This window comes from Amblyomma americanum, chromosome 2 (assembly GCF_052857255.1).
Source record: "Amblyomma americanum isolate KBUSLIRL-KWMA chromosome 2, ASM5285725v1, whole genome shotgun sequence".
Lineage (NCBI taxonomy): Eukaryota > Metazoa > Arthropoda > Arachnida > Ixodida > Ixodidae > Amblyomma > Amblyomma americanum.
The window spans coordinates 114,425,806-114,445,151 of NC_135498.1; the positions used below are offsets into that span (position 1 = coordinate 114,425,806).

General features: G+C 45.6%; 1 protein-coding gene across 1 annotated transcript in view; it reads left to right on the forward strand.

Annotated features, from left to right (window-relative positions):
* Positions 1–18,721: 18,721 nt before the first annotated feature.
* The window catches only part of LOC144118987 (uncharacterized), a 59,412-nt gene continuing 58,787 nt past the window's right edge, over positions 18,722–19,346 (forward strand). Inside the window, exon 1 of the mRNA XM_077651745.1 lies at positions 18,722–18,910. The gene's annotated coding sequence lies outside the window, so the exon portion shown is untranslated. The remainder of the gene's footprint in view (positions 18,911–19,346) is intronic.

Sequence of the window (19,346 nt, forward strand, 5' to 3'; positions counted from 1 at the left end):
ACTGAACATGACGAAGAGTGCTGCCTTTGTTTTGTACCTCTTAACAGCATACCTAATCCTAGACAGCATTGGATGCAAGTGTGGGACCAGAGAGGGTCTAGTTTGTGCCCTCCTACCTTCCACTGCAAACTCTCCTGAAGGAGTGTTTTTCTTGCACAAGCAAAATCAGAAGAATGAATTACCTCAGTCACGTCAGCTTCTTAATCTAGAGGTCTGAACAGCCAGGTTAGCTAACTGACTTCAGTGGGGTTTCCCACCCAATTTCGTTGTTGTCAGAAGCACTCCTTCAGGGTGCTTTCTGACGTGGCACGATCTGGGCGTGGTTAACCTCGCGCAAGACACACAAGCACTGATATGTATATATGTTCCGATATCCGTTTTTTGTGAACAAAAGTCTTTGTATACAGTATAGGTCCTTTCATGATTAGTTATTGCTAGTGCGACGTAGTGCACATTCATTTTGCCTTGTTCATTCGCACTTGCCTTTTCTGAAGTACTTTTTGTCACTGTATTGTGTTAAAATGGCACTGCTGTCACTGTATCGCAACACTGCCTTGTACGTTTCACTCAGCCTGTGGCCCAACGTTAGCATATGCATGAATGCAAGCTCAGATTTCAACATTTCATTTGTTAAAGAAGTCGATCCCTTGAATGAGGTCTTCAGTCTTCCCCTAACGGTGCTGAAGCTCTTTTATTCTAAATACTTTTAGATCCTGTCAAAGGAGGCTCTGATCCTCTAGCAGAGATTGCTGCGTTTCTTTTGCTGCTGGTGACTGGTACTAGCCACAGGTGCGGCAGTGTTTGTTGCACCTCGCAAGTGTGGTTGAGGCTCTGGTGCAGAGTCTTTTGCAGCAGCATCTCTGCCAGCTGCCTCAGCCGTTACTTCGAACAGAAGTGAGCTCTAATCTTTATACTTGTCTCCATGGCACAAATATCGGTTGGAAGAGTGTTTGAAACAGTGAAACATGAACAGAAGCGTTCAAAATTGTTGATAATACGATAGGGCAGCACTCCATGCAAAATAAATATTCAGATAAAGCACTGGCTCACAAAAAGATTGGACAGTTAAATCATAACCCCCAAGCTATGCCTTGTTTCAGTGCTCTGATAAGTCATAATCATCAGCAGCCTCACTACACACATTGCAGGGCTAAGGCCTCTCCCATGTCTCTCCAATTAACCCTGTTTTTTGCCAGCCGCACCCACCCTATGCGAGCAAACTTCTTAAACTCATCCGCACCCCTAACATTCTGCCGCCCCTTGCTGCGCTTTCTCTCGGAATATATTCTGTTACCCTTAAGGTCCAGCGATTATCTTGCTTTCGCATTACATGCCCTGCCCAAGGCCATTTCTTCCTTTTTATTTCGACTAGGATGTCATTAACCCGCGTTTGTGCCCTCACCCATTCCCTGCTTTGCCCTCCTTTGGATGTTCTTCAACGTCGAGCATCCTCAACTCGTGATCGGGGCCTTCGACACTTCTTGCACTCATAATGTTTCCCAAGATGAAATCGTAGATGGGCTGGTCTACGCATTTTACCACTAGCTGCCCAGTATAATATGGCGTGGACACTTGAATCCTGGCTTCAGGAAGGTACCTTACTGTGCTTTCTACAAAAGTGACGGCCGACTCTTCCCCTGTAAGATCCTCGTCCTTCACCAGGCTTCTCCGAACCAACACTGTGTTGGCTCTGCTGTCTCTAAGCACCAATATAGCACGGTCTCCTATTTGCCCAACCACCACTGGCATTGCTGCTTTCGATTTGGGTGTTCCACTCACTGCCTCATTTTCCAACGGCGTTTGCTCTCCTTTCAGCTATGGAACTTCGGGTGGCGTGACAAGTTCTACCCTAGGGTCGACAACGCATGCGGCTCTGTCCAGCGTTCTGTATCGGCACTCATCCAGAGCATGACCCCTCCTCTTACAACCTTGACACACAACCTGTGTTTTTTGTGCAGCGCTACTAGTCCAACAGTCAACAGCACGGTGTCCGACCTTGCCGCCGAGAAAACACCTTATTGGCGCCTTAGATGCACCGCCAAATGCTCTTGGTTTTTCCGCATCTGTCTATAGGATCTGTTGGGTTTCCTCTTTTGCCTTACTCAAATTTCTTAGCCCTTGAGCCTCGAGGAATTGGTCTGCAGTGTCGGCGAACTCTTCCAGTGAACACAACTTTCTTTCAGGAATAGCGCCAGCTTTGAGCAGCAACACGCTAAAAATTCTTTTGTCACCACCTTGTCAAGCACCCCTTCTAAACTCTTTTCTGTGTTTGACATATCAAGCCATCGGTCAAAACAGTTGGTCAGCCTGTAGGAAAACTGCTTAGTGGTTTCCGAATCCTCAGGTTTCGCGGTGCGAGATCTCTCACGAAAACCATCTGCCGTAAGCCTGAATCTTTGGAGGAGTGCCTTTTTGAATTTCTCGTAGTCCATGGAATCAGCAGCAGGCATCCTTCCAACCCCATTCAGCGCCTCTCCGACTAAACACATGCTCAATGCCGTGGCCCATTCACTGCGCTCCCAGCCTTGCCGCAAAACTATCCGCTCGAATCGTTGCAGATATGTGTCCAGAACATCTCTCTCGTCATCAAAAGGAGCCATCAGCTTCCTCGGGCAAACTCTGGCCGATCTAGGAGATTCTGTACCCGCTAAGGAACGCTGATCATTGTCAATGATCTCCTCATATCCTCCCGTGACGCGCCTGTTTCCAAAAAATAAACTCCTTCTCCCGTTCTATCCTTATTTTCTCCTGTTCTTCTGCCTCGCGAGCTCCTTTAGCTACTCGCTCTTCTGCCTCGCGAGCTCTTCTAGCGTCTTGCTCTTAGGCCTCGCGAGCTCTTTTCTCTTCTCGCTCTTCTGCCTCGCGAGCTCTCTCATCTGCTTCGCGAGCATTTGCGCCTACTTGCGCCCTTTCCGCTCTCTACCTATCTGCCTCCGGTTTCTGCTGGTCGCAGAGACGCATCGCCTCTTCCTTGCTTAACCCAAGTTTGAGCGCCAGTTCTGACGTTATTTCCAAATCCATACTTTCTGCCCTAGAGAGGTCGGAAAAATCTGAGACAAAGCAAAAAGAAAAAGGAGATGTATCCTGGCACATGCTCGCCACTTATCTTTGTCACGGATCTCTCCGGAGAACACTCGGACCGAAATAATGGACTAGGCGACAGGTGTGCCCACACAGACGCACATTTAATACCCTCTACGTGATACACACACTAGAACACAAAACTAACAAACACAAAACACAGACTATGAATACGCACGGCCCGGGCACACTGCTGTTAGCGGTCGGCGTTCGTGCTCACGGTTGGTTCGGTGTGGCTGCGGCATTGTATTGATCCAGTTGGCAGCGTCTAGGCGGCGTTCGACATGCTTGGGCTGGCGTCGCTGCCGGCGTCGCTGGCAGCGTCGTAAAAGCTACCGGTTCAAGAGCACGCGGAAGTGATGCCACAAGGTGATGCCACGTGGAGGTGATGCCATGGAGGGATGCCGGTGTTGTTGGCTTTGGGGGCACCACCCGAATGGGTGGCAACAGCGCTGGAGACACCCCTGGCCGTAGCAGGTGGTAGCCTCCTCTGTTTACTCCCCGGAAAGGGCTCAGGCACGGCAGGAGTCCACGATGCGATGCCGTAGAGAGCGAGCTCACCGGAGCAGTAGCCGGCGTCGCTCTCATACAACCGATGTGCCCCTGACCCACCGGAGTCTCCGCTTCTCTGCGGTTTTCCCCGTGCCTCACTCTCCCTCGCCCTTTTATAGCCTTGGCCTTAGTACACGTAAGCCTTGTCGTCGTCTTCTTTTTCTTCTCTTCTACACCAATCATCTCTCTCCACCTCACCGATTGCTTCTCCACCAATCATCTCTCTATAACTCACCGAATGCTTCATCATCTTTATTTTTTGGTTAATCCACTTCGTCTTCTTCACACCTTTCCTCTAAAATTTAATTTAGGCTCCTTAATCTATGTGACATTTACCTATGCCTAGTTTCCACATCGCCGCTTTTAGGCTACCTCCGTTCTTAAGAGCACACTCGGTTCTCTCCATATTAAACTTTCTTATGTCGGCTAACTTGCGCTTATTTATTAACTTTTATAGCTCTGCAAATTCTATTCTTCCAGTAGAGTTGAACGCCCTTATGCTTTGGCGTCTCTTAATCAGATCTTTCGTCTCTTGAGATAGCTTGCCGGTATTCTGTGGAACCGTCCTACCGGCTACTTCTACTGCACACTCCGTAATGATAGCTGTCAGATTATCGTTCTTTGTATGCACATCAAGATCGTCTCCCTCAATCAAAGCCGAATATCTGTTTTCCAGCGATATCCTGAACTCCTCTATTTTCCCTCTTACCGCAAGCTCGTTAATGGACTTCCTTTTTACTAGTTACTTCCGTTCCCTCTTCAAGTCTAAACGAATTCGACACCTTACGATTCTTTCGTCGCTACAGCGCACCTTTCCCTGGACGTTCACATCCTCAACGATGCCAGGTTGAGAGCATAGTATGAGGTCGATTTCATTTTTAGTTTCACCATTTGGGCTTTTCTAGGTCCACTTCTCGTTTTCTCGTTTGCGGAAGAAGGTATTCATGATCCGTAAATTATTTCCTATTTGCGAATTCGACTAATAACTCTCCCGCTATTCCTAGAACCTACCCCATAGTCGCCTACCACCTGGTCGTCAGCCTGCTTCTTGCACATATTAGCATTGAAGTCACCCTTGAGTGCAGTGTAGTGTGTTTTTACATTATTCATTGCCGATTCCACGTCTTCATAGAAGCTTTAGACGGGCTGGTCATCATCTCTGGGTATAGGCACGTAGACCTGCACCACCCTCTTCAGCTTGTACCTCCGATTGAGCCCAATTACAACAGCAGCTAACCTCTCGTTACTGCTAAAGAACTCGTATACATTGCCAGCTATATCCTGAATAATGAGGAATCCCACTCCTAGTTCTCGTCTATCCGCTAATCCACAATAGCACATTATGTTTCCGTCCTTTGGTACTGTATAAACCTCACCTGTCTTCCTAACTTCACTAAGCCTTATGACATCCCATTTAATTCCCGCTAGTTCCTCGAGCAGCACTGCCAGGCTAGCCCCACTAGATAAAGTTTTAGCGTTAAAAGTTTTCAGGTTCAGACTGAAAAGGCGGTTATGTCCAGAGCCAGAAATTCTTAGCAGCCTCCGCTGCGTCACAGGGCTGACCGCCGCCGTGGTCAGTTGCTCTGGTAAGTGTTATCCATGAAAACCGTATTTATGTTTACAGTGGTAAAAAGTGTTGTCTGCCATGACAAGAGTGTTACTGCTGAAATACGCCTCTGTCCGTCTGGCTTTTTGCACCTCAGTACAAAACAGCTGTAATCTCCTGCTGATGTGTTTTAACTTGGCACTTAGCGTGGTTTTCCAATCTTGCATTAATATCTTTAATATTATCCATGCCATTACATATGTAAAGGCGCTGTCACCCAAAATGAACGACACAAAGTTTTTCTGAGCAATTTATGAGCAGTGGTTTGTTGTGTCTTTCAGGGTTCAGACTCCAACCATTGCAATTGCATCCAAATCGAGCAGTCTGAAAATCTTGCTGGATTTCTGGCTAGAATAAAGGGCACCGAATTTTACTTCTAGCATTTTTTCTGCTCTATATTAGCCTAGAATTTATATTTTTTCAGATTTCAAAGATTGAGAAGTCGTCCTTGCAGATGGACGATCATATTCTTCCAAGAAAATTACTTCTTCGGCTGTGTTGACAGGGTGGCAACTGCTCTCTTCCACGAGAGAATGGCCATTGAATGGCAAGATTCCCAAAACCTATGCAGCTTACAATAGAATATCCAGGGTGTGGCACCTTGGCCAGTGTGCTTTCGTGACAATCTCCTGCAAAGAGAGCTTCATAAGTACTAGGTGTCCAACACTTGGGTAGATAAAAGTATCTTATACAAATTCCCATTTTAACTGCTGCTATTGAATAAACAAGGGTACTGCGGTAAGTATGCATTTTCGCATGCTGAACGTAGTGTGAAAAGCCAGAAGCTGCCCCCAACCGAATGCAGTAGCCCTTCTCATATAATGTAATTTAAAACTGTGCCTCACCTGTCGCAGGCTTTGAAAGCTGCCGAGCGGTTATCATAGCACAAAAATTAGCGATACTTAGACCTAATCTCCTGCCGCGGTATATATAAAAGTATCAGTTGGCTACGTTTACTACTCACCGATATTCTGTAGTCAAGTTCTCTATTTTGGAATGCAACTGGTCCTTTGTGTTTATGATGCTTTGTTCGGCCAGTACGTTAGCAATTGCCTCATAAACGGGCCCTTTCCGTCTCTCCCTGCGCAGTTCTGACCGGTGATCTTCCCAGAGACGGATAAGAACCCACGTTTCGCTCTCCGGCTAGTGGGCGGGTGTTCCTGTCGCTGTTCTTTTGTTGCGCACTTCTGTGCGCCGAACTGGGTAGTTGCTTGAGAGGCCTCAATTATCCCTGCTTGCATTGAAATTGTGTGCAAATTTAAAATAACATACGCTTAAGAGCAAATCACTATAGATATATAACGGAGTTCAACTGCGAATGTGAAAATAGAAAACACTAGCAAAGGAAAACTGCGCCCAAAAAGCAAACGAAGAAAAAACAGCAAAGCGCGATCATGTATACTATGTACTGTAACGCGAAATTAATCATTAAACAGGATAAATTATATTTTTACATCTTAAAAACTAAAAATCCGTCATTTTTTATTTTTTGAGCTCCCTAGCTGGCGCTAACGTCTGGGTTGCCCCTTTAAGCGACTTTAAGGCCGCTGACTGCAGCCTTAGCGGCAGCGGACCTTTGCTGCAAAGGACTCGACGGTTTGCAGTGTAGATGTGCGTCACACGCCTTTGGGACAAAGATCCTTAACTTCTAAGGCCTTACAAGTGCCCGCGTGACAGGGGTATAAGTCAATCACTTTCACCTCGTTAAGCAGTTGCGAGTAAGCGCCCGTGTTGTATTCTTTCTTTTTTGCAGTGCCTCCTTGCGCGAAAATCATTTCACAATACCAGCAGCACTTCCGCCGTGATCAAGTTAGCGCCGATCGCTGAGATTCAGCGGTTGTGGGCATAGAGCGGCCATGCCCTGCACTAAAAACCTGAAACCATGAAGTGCCCCTTCCTGTCACCCGTGTGATATCTTATGTTAAGAGCTCTTCAGTGGCAAATAGTGTGTTACTCATTTATTCTACTTCGTCAGCATATAGGCTTTGCGAAAGCAATCGCTTTGGACTGCTTAAGTGTTGCAGAAAGATAATCCATTCACCGAAGCGACAAATGCAAGGATGTACTCCGGTACACAATACGCAATACAGGCACAAGTTTGGTTTGGTTTATGGGAGTTTAACGTCCCAAAGCGACTCAGGCTGTGAGAGACGCCGTAGTGAAGGGCTCCGGAAATTTAGACCACCTGGGGTTCTTTATTGTGCACTGACATTGCACATCACACGGGCCTCTAGAATTTCGCCTTCACCGAAATTCGACCGCCGCAGCCGGGATCGAACCCGCGTCTTTCGGGCCAGCAGCCGAGCGCCATAACCACTCAGCCACCGCGGCAGCGGATTGGGAAATGTGGGGCTCGTTCTGACATATATATCAATGAAGTAAACAGTCACCAAAATCAAGGAGAGCATAGTGAAATGCTTTCTAGTTTATAAATTTGTGGTGTGATCATTTAATGAGTTAAATATATTTATAATTTAAAAAAAACACCACATGCCGTCAGCGGGATCCATACCCATGATCTTTGTAGATCGCATAAGGTTCTCTATCACCTATGGTGGCGCTGCTGAACACTCTCTAGGTTAGATTACGCACAATACCCATGCTCCTGAAAGTAGAATACTGGCAGATGGCGCCTTATCTGAGTTCATAGAGCACCGTGCGTGGCATGCGGAGGTCGTAGAATCAGGTCCTTCTGGTTGCATATGGTCCTTTTATCTCCTACTGAATATTATTTAACTTTCAGCGACTAAATGATTGCGCTGCTAATTTCCCAATTATCAACACCATAAATTCAAAAATAGACAACATTCGCCGAAGATTTATTTGGCTTCGATGACTGGTGGCTTCCTTACAATTAGGCATTGTGTTTCATACATTCGGAGATGAATTGGTTGCCAACCTTTCGCTTCCGTCATAACTTTTAGACAATTATAGTCTTAAATTTTGAAGCTTTTCTCCTTGCATTTGTTAGTTCATCTCAGTTCTTGCTTTCGTCTTACTGCTTACAGATTGTGCCATTGCAATATCCCTTTTAGGCTTGACTTTCCTCTTTTACCGCATTTTGGTCGTTTACATCATTCATGGTGTTGACTGTAAATGGTATGTCCTGCTTATATACTGCGCACTCCAGGAATAAAATACAAACAGGTGTTACCGATTCGTTTAGGCCTCATCCTTGGCTACTTCAACTTTACTGTTTCCAGTATGTGCCATGAGGGTATAAAAAGTAGCACGAAGGAAACACGACAGATGGACGCGACGACGCAGACAGCTCAGCTATCCTAACAGCTAATTCGAATCTCCGTACTTGATCCTTTACAGGAGATGCCCCAGAGGCGACATTAATGAAAGGAACCGTACACGCTTTGCATGGACGGGAGGAAAATAAAACAGGTGGTATAATAAAAAAAAGGAAATATTATTCTACTTTTTGGATGATGCCACTTCAATGGGCAGTGAGAAATAAAGCAAGAAAATCTGCAATTGTATTTGCGGAGAGTTAGATAAACGCCCAAATTTTCGAACGAGTTACAATATGTAGTCTGAGATGTAACCGGAATACTGTAGCAAAATAGAAAGTTGAGCTAGTTCTTAAAGGGGCGATGGAAGGAAACGAGAGCACAGCGGTGCCTAGGTGCTTCCGTGTTCACATTTCTTTTTATCAAGCGTTCACTTCGGTAGTAGCAAATATACGTTAGAGTCGTGTAACATTATAGGAGGACTTCAACGTCTTATCATCACTCATGCAAAATCCCAATGAAAAGAAATTCTAACAGTGGAGCGCGTAGGTGCTGCGTTGTTCACGTTTCTTTCCATAACGATAGTACGTCACATATTCATTTGTCCTTCGCGCCGCGTTATTGCCACTAGAATAGGTGCACGGAGTTCTTGGAAATAAATGCCAGCTGCTGACTTGCCTACATTTTGGGACACATATACTGCAAAAGCCATACTGCACGGCCAAGACACAAGATACAAGCAAAATTTTCTCGTCGCACTTAGAGGCAGCTGCTTGTCATCGCTGGGAAGAATTGTTCCTTTTTAAACAGTATAATATCGTGCACGTACGGCTTTGACGTGCTGGAACTGACGTTGAACTTAAGTAATGTGCTCGAAATAAAATATTTCGAGTTTCAGAATCCACTAGTAAAGGTCGAAAAGCGGTTAAGATGTGACAAAATATAGGGTTAAAAGATCATGACTATAATACCGTTAACCTTCTCAGACTTAGAATCTGATCCCGACAATGAAAGATGTAGATGTGTTTTTCAAAAAAAAAAAAATTTCTGCCAAATTGAAAAGGTCGAGTCTCGACCGAGGAATCCAACGCTAAGCAGAAATCAAGTTTGCAGTTCATATCGTCGGCAACCAGATAGTAAAATGAAGTGCAATTCAACTTAGGTCTCAAATAGGACAAAGTGAGGGCAGTGCGTCAGGATGTATGCTGAACATACCACTGCTTGCGATCCCACATGTGTGTAGAGTACAGTCAACTTTTGTCATAACTGTATTGTATAAAGTGTGTATTGGAACGCCAGATAGCTTAGAAGTTCAACCCGAGGCAGCCGTCGAACCGGAGACATTTTTCAAGAGATGATGTCCTTGGCCAGGGTAAGACGTCAAGGGCACATTAGCGTCAGAATAATTCCGTTCTGAGCTACTGACTGCTGCGCTATAGACACGTCGTCTTTCATCTGGTTTTATCTCGGCCGGCACTGAGCGAACGGGCAATGAAAGAGAAGAAGCTTCTATGACAGAGAAAATTGCGGTGGTATTCACTGCCGGAAAAGCATCCAAACAAATATTTATGCATGATATTTCAGAGGAAGAAAAACATGCTTTTAAGGATATGCGTAAAATAAAGAAACAGATTCTGCACATTTAAAAGGTTGTGAAAAAATGTTTTAAACCATCTGGAGATGTTGAGAGAGCATTGAAATGTCAGCAACCCATAAAAATTCCTGTAGGCCTCTAGCATTAAAAGAAGGCCACATCGCTGTCGACATATCCAAGAAATCTGCACGTCATAAGCCCGAACATGCGCTGTCGGACTGCGCCTTCAGGAGAATAATAATATGGTAGAAAAACTGTTAAGAGTTGAGCCTTTAGACAAAGTTTATAGGAAATTCTGCTTCCTTGGAAAGCTGCAGGATGCAGAAAAGCATTCCCAGCTCAAGCTAATAATTACTACCGCCCTCGCAAGCATATACATATTGCATATGGTCAACTTTATTATGATTATAGGAGGGCACTTCGCCGGATTTTGTAACTTGTCAAAGACGATATAAATAGCGAACTTAGAAGAATCTCCTGCTAGGAAAATTGGTGCATGGCTGTTGTTAAGAGTGTGTTGCGCAGACATAAAGGGTTAACGCAGGAAAGACAATGTGGACGGAAAGTGCGCGATTCCACATTTTCGTCTACCGCATCTTTCCTGTGTTCGTCCCTTCTGTCTGCACAACTGGTTCTCAACAATAAATAACGAGCTAATAGCTATCAGAAATTCAAACAACTGAATACCTTTGTCAGGGCTGTAAAGCCGACTGTTGATCATTGTGTTCCGTTTGCTGTCTTATTCGAAATGCTCCAGCGCCCAATTGTTCTCAGGTCTTCTTTCAGATGTTTCGGTGTTTTTGTAGCGATTGCTACATTACGGTAGCATTTCGAGCCTTCAGCGTGGCGGCGCCGCCACCCTGTGGCTGCGCCGCAACGCTGTACCGTGGTTGGTCACGTGGTGTGGAGCAGCTGTCGGCGGCGCGGCGCCTTGGCTGATCACCTGGTTCGTCACGAAGTTGGCCACGCGACCAAGTTACACTCAGTCAGCTGTAGCTATCGCGTCACTCCAGGCTTAACCACAGCGAAGCCACTGCAATTTTTAAAAATTATTTCTTTATATGTTGTTAAGACTAAAGATGAAAAAAAAATTGACAACCGTACCTACATGTTCTGAAAAAAATGGATGTTTGCAGTATAGCTGCATGAAGTGCGCATATTTTGAATACCTGCATCCGCAGAGGGTTTAAACAGTCGACGGTCTGATGTGTCGTATTCTGTTTTCCGCCGGCTGGGGCATGAAGTTTTGTTAAAAGTTCTTGGACAATTTTTGGCCCTGAGAATTGGATGCCGTAAGAAAAAAGAATTGCATTTATTAAATAATGAGCATTCACAAAGCAAGTCAAAACACGTGCTGGAAAAATTTCCTTTCTTGCAATATTTGCAAGAGAATGCAAGGATTTCTCGGAGCAGGGCACCAGGGGACTGGTCGCCCTGAACAATTATCTTATTAAAAATTTCTAATGGGCTTCCAACTACTGAACAAGCGAATGTATAGATAATGAACACATTTTATTACAGCGTACGCTTCGGCGACCACGCGCAGACCATTTTGATTTAGGAAAAGCTGAAAATACCTATTCCTTGGAAGTTCTGCATGCCATGCTCAAAATACCTTAGTTAGACATTAAGAAATGTAGTGCTTTCGGCTCTAAAGAAAAAGTATTGTTTCTGGTCAAATTTCGTTATCTATTGCTTACCTATTTTTTCGGGTCGGCGACATTTAAAGCAAAAAGCTGGTCTATTTGCTGTCTAGAGCGGGACATGGAAAAAGGAACATAGTTTTTGGTGCTTAGTTTTTGTCCTCTGTCGTTGTTTTTACACATTAATTATTACGCTGTCTCACCCGTTGGTATCTTCACTTTACATTTCAAGCTATAGGAAATTTACAAGGCATCATAGGCGGGAAAGAAAGCCGGATTATTGTGCCTTTTCTGAAAGCTAAGAAACATCGAGCTCATTGCACACAACACATAAGGTAAGCTAATAAATATCGGAAATATCGAGCTCATTTCACACAACACATAATGTGGCGGTAAATGCATATTTACGCAAGAAAGGTTGCTTCAGAGCCGCCTTCTTTTCCGCCGCGTCTGAAGTAGGATAAATATTTTCCCCGCAGTCAACACCACACCGCGCGCTTTCTTCTCCGACTTGAAATCGGCCTACAATATTGCATGAATGTCTTCTACTGTAAGAAACCCAAACTACCTAGGCATATTCAGCGCGTTGCTAAACAGCTGCATTATAGTAAATCCTGGCAGAATGGCTTGATAGTCTGAAACGTTTATTTGCAGAAAGAGGCTTTCTGAAAAAATGGGAAGAAAAAAGGAGTATCTTTAAATTAAGGGCCCTAGCTTCTTTTCTTAAGTGTCTCATGAGGACGCAAAAAAAAGGAAACTACTCCAAAGAACTCTCAAAAACTTTCTTACAGCTAGTGTATCGCAACGGTGAATCATTCTTGGCAGCTAAAATCAAATTTATAAGTACAGTTACGCCGAAACTATTAAAAGGTCTTTCTGTGGCAAAAAAAACAACAACTCAAGGACATGTAATTGACTTTTGTGCCGGCAGTGCGCTAGCATTAGAAGGTGCTGTGCCTTTGCGCGAAGTTTCAGGTGAGGTTTGTGAGACTCAGGCTGCTCTTCCCGAGGTTTACTTGCACCGAAGCTGCAACCGGCCACGGTTGGCAGGCGAAAACTCCGAACAGACAAACCTGGTCTGGTGACGTCATTGCCGGTGTGGTAACGCCTTGTTCTTCCAGTCAAAAGAATTTCCAAGCTGGGGTGACATCACTAATGGCGTCAATGTATGCCAGCCAATCAGGATTTTTGTGCTTGACACCGAGCGCGACCAGGTGTTTGCTCCTGTAAGGATTCTACACCATCAAATAAAACCTAAGGATCTGGTCGCTGACATTGTGCAGTGAAGAGTTATCCAGAGAAGTGGACATGCTTCCAACCATCAACAAGGCGTTGCAGAAAGCCCAGACATACTTTACTTACGAAAAATTTCTGAGCAGCAAGTTATCTATTGCAAATTTGTTTTGATAATTAATTTCAAAAATTGTGTCAAGAGAGTAATAAATGATTTGGGAACTGCGCATTAATTCACACAGCTTGACCGAAAACCACGATTTACGTCGGATGTGCACAAAAAAGTGGCTGGTGGTTAGCACTGATAAGCACGAAATACTACGTGAAAGCACAGTGTTTTGCAATGTGGACATCACCGCCACGTACTTCAAAGCATGATTCAAGTGTGATGAAATCCAGGGTTCGACGGAAACCCGCCTGGTCGGGTACGCTCATGGCGGAAAATCTTTAAGCGCCGACCAATCGTTAAAAAGATGACGTTTCGGCCCCGGCTTACGGGGGCCTTGTTCAGGATGAAAGAAAGACAGAGGTGAAGGTAAGTTATATAGGTTTCATTGTATGACGCAAGCAGCGGGAGTATATGGGGGGTAGATTGCCTTCGTTGCGATTAAGCGTGTTTGCCGTCGTCGGAATATAAAAAGATTCTAGGTAAAGCCTTGTCGTCTTGCTCTTTTCTTTTCCGATTATCTTCTTGCCGTCCCAGTCAATGTCATGGCCCTCGGAAATAGCATGATCAGCCAGTGCGTTTGTTGCCACGCGCTTGTTCTTGACATCATTGTGGTGCTGCTGAAATCTTTTCCGAAAGTCACCTGTTTCGCCGATATAGACATGCTCACAATCAGCGCAGGTAACCCTACACACGATGCCCGGGAACTTCTCCTTCCTTATCTTGTCTCTCACTGTAACCACCGCGTATCGCAGCTTCTGCGTGGGTACATATGCGACGTCCACTTCGTACGACTGGAATATGCGGGATAAACTTTCACTTGCTCCGGGGACGTAGGGTATCGGAATCCTTTTCTTCTTCTCTCGCTGGAGTTGCTGTGGCGGCGGGTGAGCTAGGCGATTCTCGGATTTTCGTATAAAAGAACTGGGATAGCCCGAAGCCACCATATCGCGGCGAACGGTGTCCAGATCTGTCGCTTTCTCTTCCAGCGTAGAGCAGAGGTTCTCCGCTGATGCGACAACGGACTTCTTGTGACAGGTCGGGTGTACGCAACTGAAGTTGAGGTACCTGCCAGTGTGCGTGTTCTTCCAGAATTCACTGAATGATATTCCCGGGCCGTTGCGTTTCACCAGAACGTCCAAAAAAGGCAGACGGCCATCTCCTTCCTCTTCCGTAGTAAACTGTATGGCCAGTTCCATGCTGTTCAGGTGCAAAAGGAATGTACTCACAGCCGATTTCTTGATTATGCAGAAACATTGTTTCTGCATAATCTGCTTTGTTTCTGCCCGCGCACACTCCTTAGTCACGAATGCCACCACCCTGATAGCGCGTGCTTATGTGCCTGAAGCGGTTCACACTTCACTTCTAGGTTATTTTTCAGCCACCGCACCAAGGCGTGCCACCGACAAATCTTTGCATGAACCATGAAAAGGGCCTCTGAAGAACACTGATGGAAGCAGCGCAACTGCGTCAGTGTCAACATAAATCGAGCATCAAAACTGCCGGGCGGGTCCTTCGGATATTCGCTACTCCCGTGCGCTTTCGCGAATGTTGCGCGCTGGAAAGCAGTTCTCGCCACCGCTCACGTGCTCCGTTTTATTTTTTGGGCAGCTGGGCAGATATGACGCCGCTGAACTTCGTCAGTGAATGCCGTTTATGCAGGTGTGCAGGGTGGTTCACGGTGGTGCTTAGTATGGCTTACGCGGACCTTTAGTGAATAATACATGCTTCAGCTAGAACCGATGGTCGCCAAGTGTGAATGCCGCGGCCGTCAAGCGAGCACGTATGTGATTGTTGAACTTAGGCCAAGGAACGCACCAACCGCGGCAGAATTGACGCCAGGAAGGGCTGTCCTTTAAAAAAATAATATTAAATGGTTTTGGGGGAAAGGAAAAGGCGCAGTATCTGCCTCGTATATCGTTGGACACCTGAACCGCGCCGTAAGGGAAGGAATAAAGGAGGGAGTGAAGAAAGGAAGAGAGAGGTGCCGTAGTGGAGGGCTCCGGAATAATTTCGACCACCTGGGGATCTTTCACTTGCACTGACATCGCACAGCACACGGGCGCCTTAGCGTTTTTCCTCCATAAAATCGCAGCCGCCGCTGTCTCCGGGAACTCCGGATCAGTAACCGAGCGCCCTAACCACTGAGCCACCACGGCGGGTGCTGTCCTTAAACATGTGCACAGATTATGTACACCGCTCAGTTATACTGGCATGAGCTCAGCGGAGGGTCAAGGGTGAATAGAAAATTGCGGCATCTGTTCCTGAAGCAGCCGTCGTGTCCGCTTCGGCGATCGTGATTTCTGCGACGCAGACTTCTTTCGATCTTTTATCTTCTCCTTCTTTGAACTCCTTAATGTGTATTACTTGTTGCAGTGCTATTGAGTGCCATAGTGAGCGCCTGTCCCGTCTCGCTTGATATGTGTTGTATATTTTGGTGCTACAACCCTTCCCTGAGAACTCTTTTATATTTGCACGCGGCACTGATAGTAGCAGAGTGTAGCGAGAGTTGTTTTAGTTGCCGTGCACTAAAGTAATTCACATCGTTCTTATCGCTTCTTTCTTAGTGGCGCTACGAACACCGGCGTGAACGTTGGTCATGCTGGTATTAAAAAATATTAGTGGAATCTCTGCCGCAAGACAACTTTTAGCCGGAATAAGCCGTGTTAAACCATTAGCGTAGCCGTTGTGAATTTTCTTTGAGAGCTACTGATCGAGAGTTATGCCTGATAGCTACCGCGAAATATAAATCGCTCGATGTGATCATGATGAACACTTTTTATGGAGCAAGGGCAGCCTAAGTCAAAAGGCGCCATAGCCAAAGTATTTTCCTTTACACAAGGTGCTGCTAACGACCACTTGCGCTTTTAGATAATGAATGGATTGAAGCGGGCGCAACATGAATTGTGGGCAAAAAAAAGGCACACAATGGCGACATCGACATGTTATCACACATGACGTTCTACGTCCGTTGCTACAGCCGAGGGAATCGCTCGTGACCGTTCTGGAGATCAACAGGAATACAGTGGAAAGTAGGAGGCAGGGCAGTGCCGCCCTATAGCTTTGTTTGCAGCGCCCGTTCCGCGACGTGTGCGAGTGTTGGGTTCCGAGCGCACCCGTGGCATATGTTGTCCTTCTTCCAGTTTAGAACAGCTTAAATTTGAAGCAAAAAGCGATTACACTACTAATTTTTCAGCGATCAACAGGACAGAAAAAAATGCTTTCCTTGGTGTTCCGGTGCCGATTGATTTCCTTCGTAGGCGAAATTATTGTGGCTTGCGAGATTGACCAATTTAAGCCGTTTTCTTGGGGTCTCCGCCACAGAACTTTCTGCGGTGGGTGCCAGTAAAGAAGACGCACAAATGCTGTGAAGTACCTTATTGGGTGGCAGCGAAGACACTTGTCTCCCTGCGCTCTGCCACGTGCAGATATTTAGATGCCAGCCTCACCCAGAAGCAATAAGCAGCTCTAGAGAAAGGGAGTTTGCGCGTCATTTGCTATACCTCCGAGCGATGAAAGGAAGCTTTGCGGTAAAAATGGGGGAACACTGCTCGTATTATTCGTCGCTCGTACGGAATGAAACCATTTGCCTCAAGTGAAGTGTAGGATGCCATGTTTCCAAATGAAAGAGCGACAATGACGCATTTGCAGAAGTTAGTCGTCTGACGAACTCTCAAAACTTGAGAAAGAAACGTCGTCGTATATTCTTTCCTCGACATTAAAGTTGTGTATGCTTAGAGAAATATTACTCTTATAGCGGCTGCATCAGCGATTGCCCATTGGCTGCGAAGACAAACAGGGCGCTCAAATGTGCATCCCACCTGAAAGTGATGGGATTGCGAATAACCTTCAAAAGGTCACGTCGGCTGAGTAAACGGCCAAAACACTTTCGTTTATAGTAGAATTTGACGTACCTTTAGCATCTAAGTTGAAAAAGTTCCACTAAGGCATTTGCCTTGTAGAGGACCTCAAATAACCCTCTTTGCTGTGTAATTTTGCGCAAAACAATTCAGTGTGACTTTTTGAGTTTCCAGGCAAGTACACAGTCCACAACAACTAGAAACACATGCCGTAGCGCTATGGTGAGGAATATGGCAGCAAATACAACTTTTGGAAAATAAGTGACTGTTCCGGTCGAAAAATTTAAACGCTGGGATGTCGGGTCGTTCTTTAGGTGAAGCGCATGGGAAAAACGCGGATCTCCGTTACTTCACCAACATTATTGATTAGTCCTCTGAAAAAAGGTTGCCCCCTCCTCAGTCACACAGGTAGATTGTTACATGCTGCTGTAGTGCGTTCTAGACATTGCGCAAGCTCTGTATTTTACGCATTTCATCGCGCTATGAAATCATAAGGGAGGACTCCAGTTACGGCAGTATGTCATTTTGTACTAGACGATATACCGTTGGCACGGTCAATTGTCTGTAACTAGCGAATTACCAGAAATCGTTTAGGAAACGTCAAAGCGGAAAACGACCAAAGCCGTAACTCTGCGCTGGAGTAATTTTTTTCAGAAGTCAGCTATAGTCTCTATAAATGAGTTTGCAATACAAAAGAAGACCACCCTCCAGACAAGCTTCGCTCGATGTCATATATAAACTCTCATAAAGCAGCAGAAGGCCGCAAAATATTCGTGCCGCGAGAAGGTGTAGCCCGAGTCCTCCAATTTCTCAAAAAGCAGGATCGCCTGCAAAGGTTACTGTTACACTGATTGGAAAAAGCAATAGCCCGGGCGCTTAAAATGATGAGATTGGAAGTGACGCTCCCCACTAAGTACCTTTTATGAGTCCTAGCAACCTTCTCAATAAAGAGAAGAGGAGGCCACCGGATTATATGAGCATAAATAAATACGGTGATGACCCCAAGGAGTTTTTAGTCTCATTTGAAACAAAATAAAGTGTACGTAAGTGATAACCTCGTTATTATACAAAAATTACTCCGAATTGGTTCACAAAATAGGCTTCAAAACCTCGATGTTTCCCCGCTGACTTGCTGCGAATGACAATAAACTGAATGCTGAACATAGCCCGGCTAGTGGTCTGATAACACCCGAGGGAGGAATGGAATAAATAGGAATTTGTGCTCACTGGGCTTCAATTGAAGAGAAGTTGGGCTATGACACCCTTAATGGCGCATATGAATGCGTCATGTTATTCCAGCGCGAAAGCGCACCTTACAAGCCGAGAAGAAAAGTTAGAAACGCACCCGCGCGCTCGATTATTGCGGCAATAAAGGTGTTTTTTTCCACACCCAGATATCTCGAGAGTGCGAAGTTCTTGCGCTCGCGCCGAACTTAAAAGACTTTTGTTGCGGTAACTTTCAGTTAGCACGAACGGACTCCATAATACTCTAACCTCTTGGTGACCATCAGCGGACTGTGTCGAAAGGGCAAAAAATTTGGCGCAAGGGGAAAAGCTTTCTGATGTCAAGTTGTGAACAAGTTTTCCTGACTTATGCCTCGAGCTGTCTGACATTAAAAACTGTTTTCTGCAATAGCTTTTGTAAATTTGTTTCTGGCTGGCAGTTCATTGAGCAGGGCCAAAATAGTGCACGTCGCCTGATTTCAGTTTTTGCTAAAGGTCATAGAAAGGCACTGGGATGGAGAAATTGTTTTCACGTGACAGTGGAAACAATCCTTTCTTACTTCGCCGTGAATTTTCGTGAACTTATCAAACGTCTGTGCTGCCAGATCCCCCAAGGAATAAGAGCTCAATCCTCTACATACAGATGAGTCGAAGGTAGTTAAGCTGTAACGCTTTCGCAGACCTGCGGTGACTGGCCGGAGTAAGTTCACCGGTGAGTAAAAATGATCGTTTTGCATTAAGAAACATCGATATTCACACGCTGTGGTGATTCAGTGGCAATGAAGGTCTCATAGTCTAATCACGACTGCGGCGACCTTGTTTTCAAGGAGCGAAGAGCGAAAACACCCGTGTGCTCTACGTTGTTAGCGCACGTTAAGAATCTCCAGGGGGATCGAAATAAATACGGAGCCCTCCACAAAGGCATCGAACATAGCCCATGTGCGCCTGCCTGATTTCGAACCCCGCTATAGCGAAGTTATTGCATGTGTGCTCTTCGTAGGTGAAAAGGATGCAAAATTGGGGCAAAGGCTCCAAAATGAAACGTGGCCTTGCGGAGCAACGAATCACCTCCATTGTGATTCACGGCACGCTCTCGGCAGTATACATGCGTTTTAAATTCATCTCTGGGCTTCCTTTTGTCAGGCACT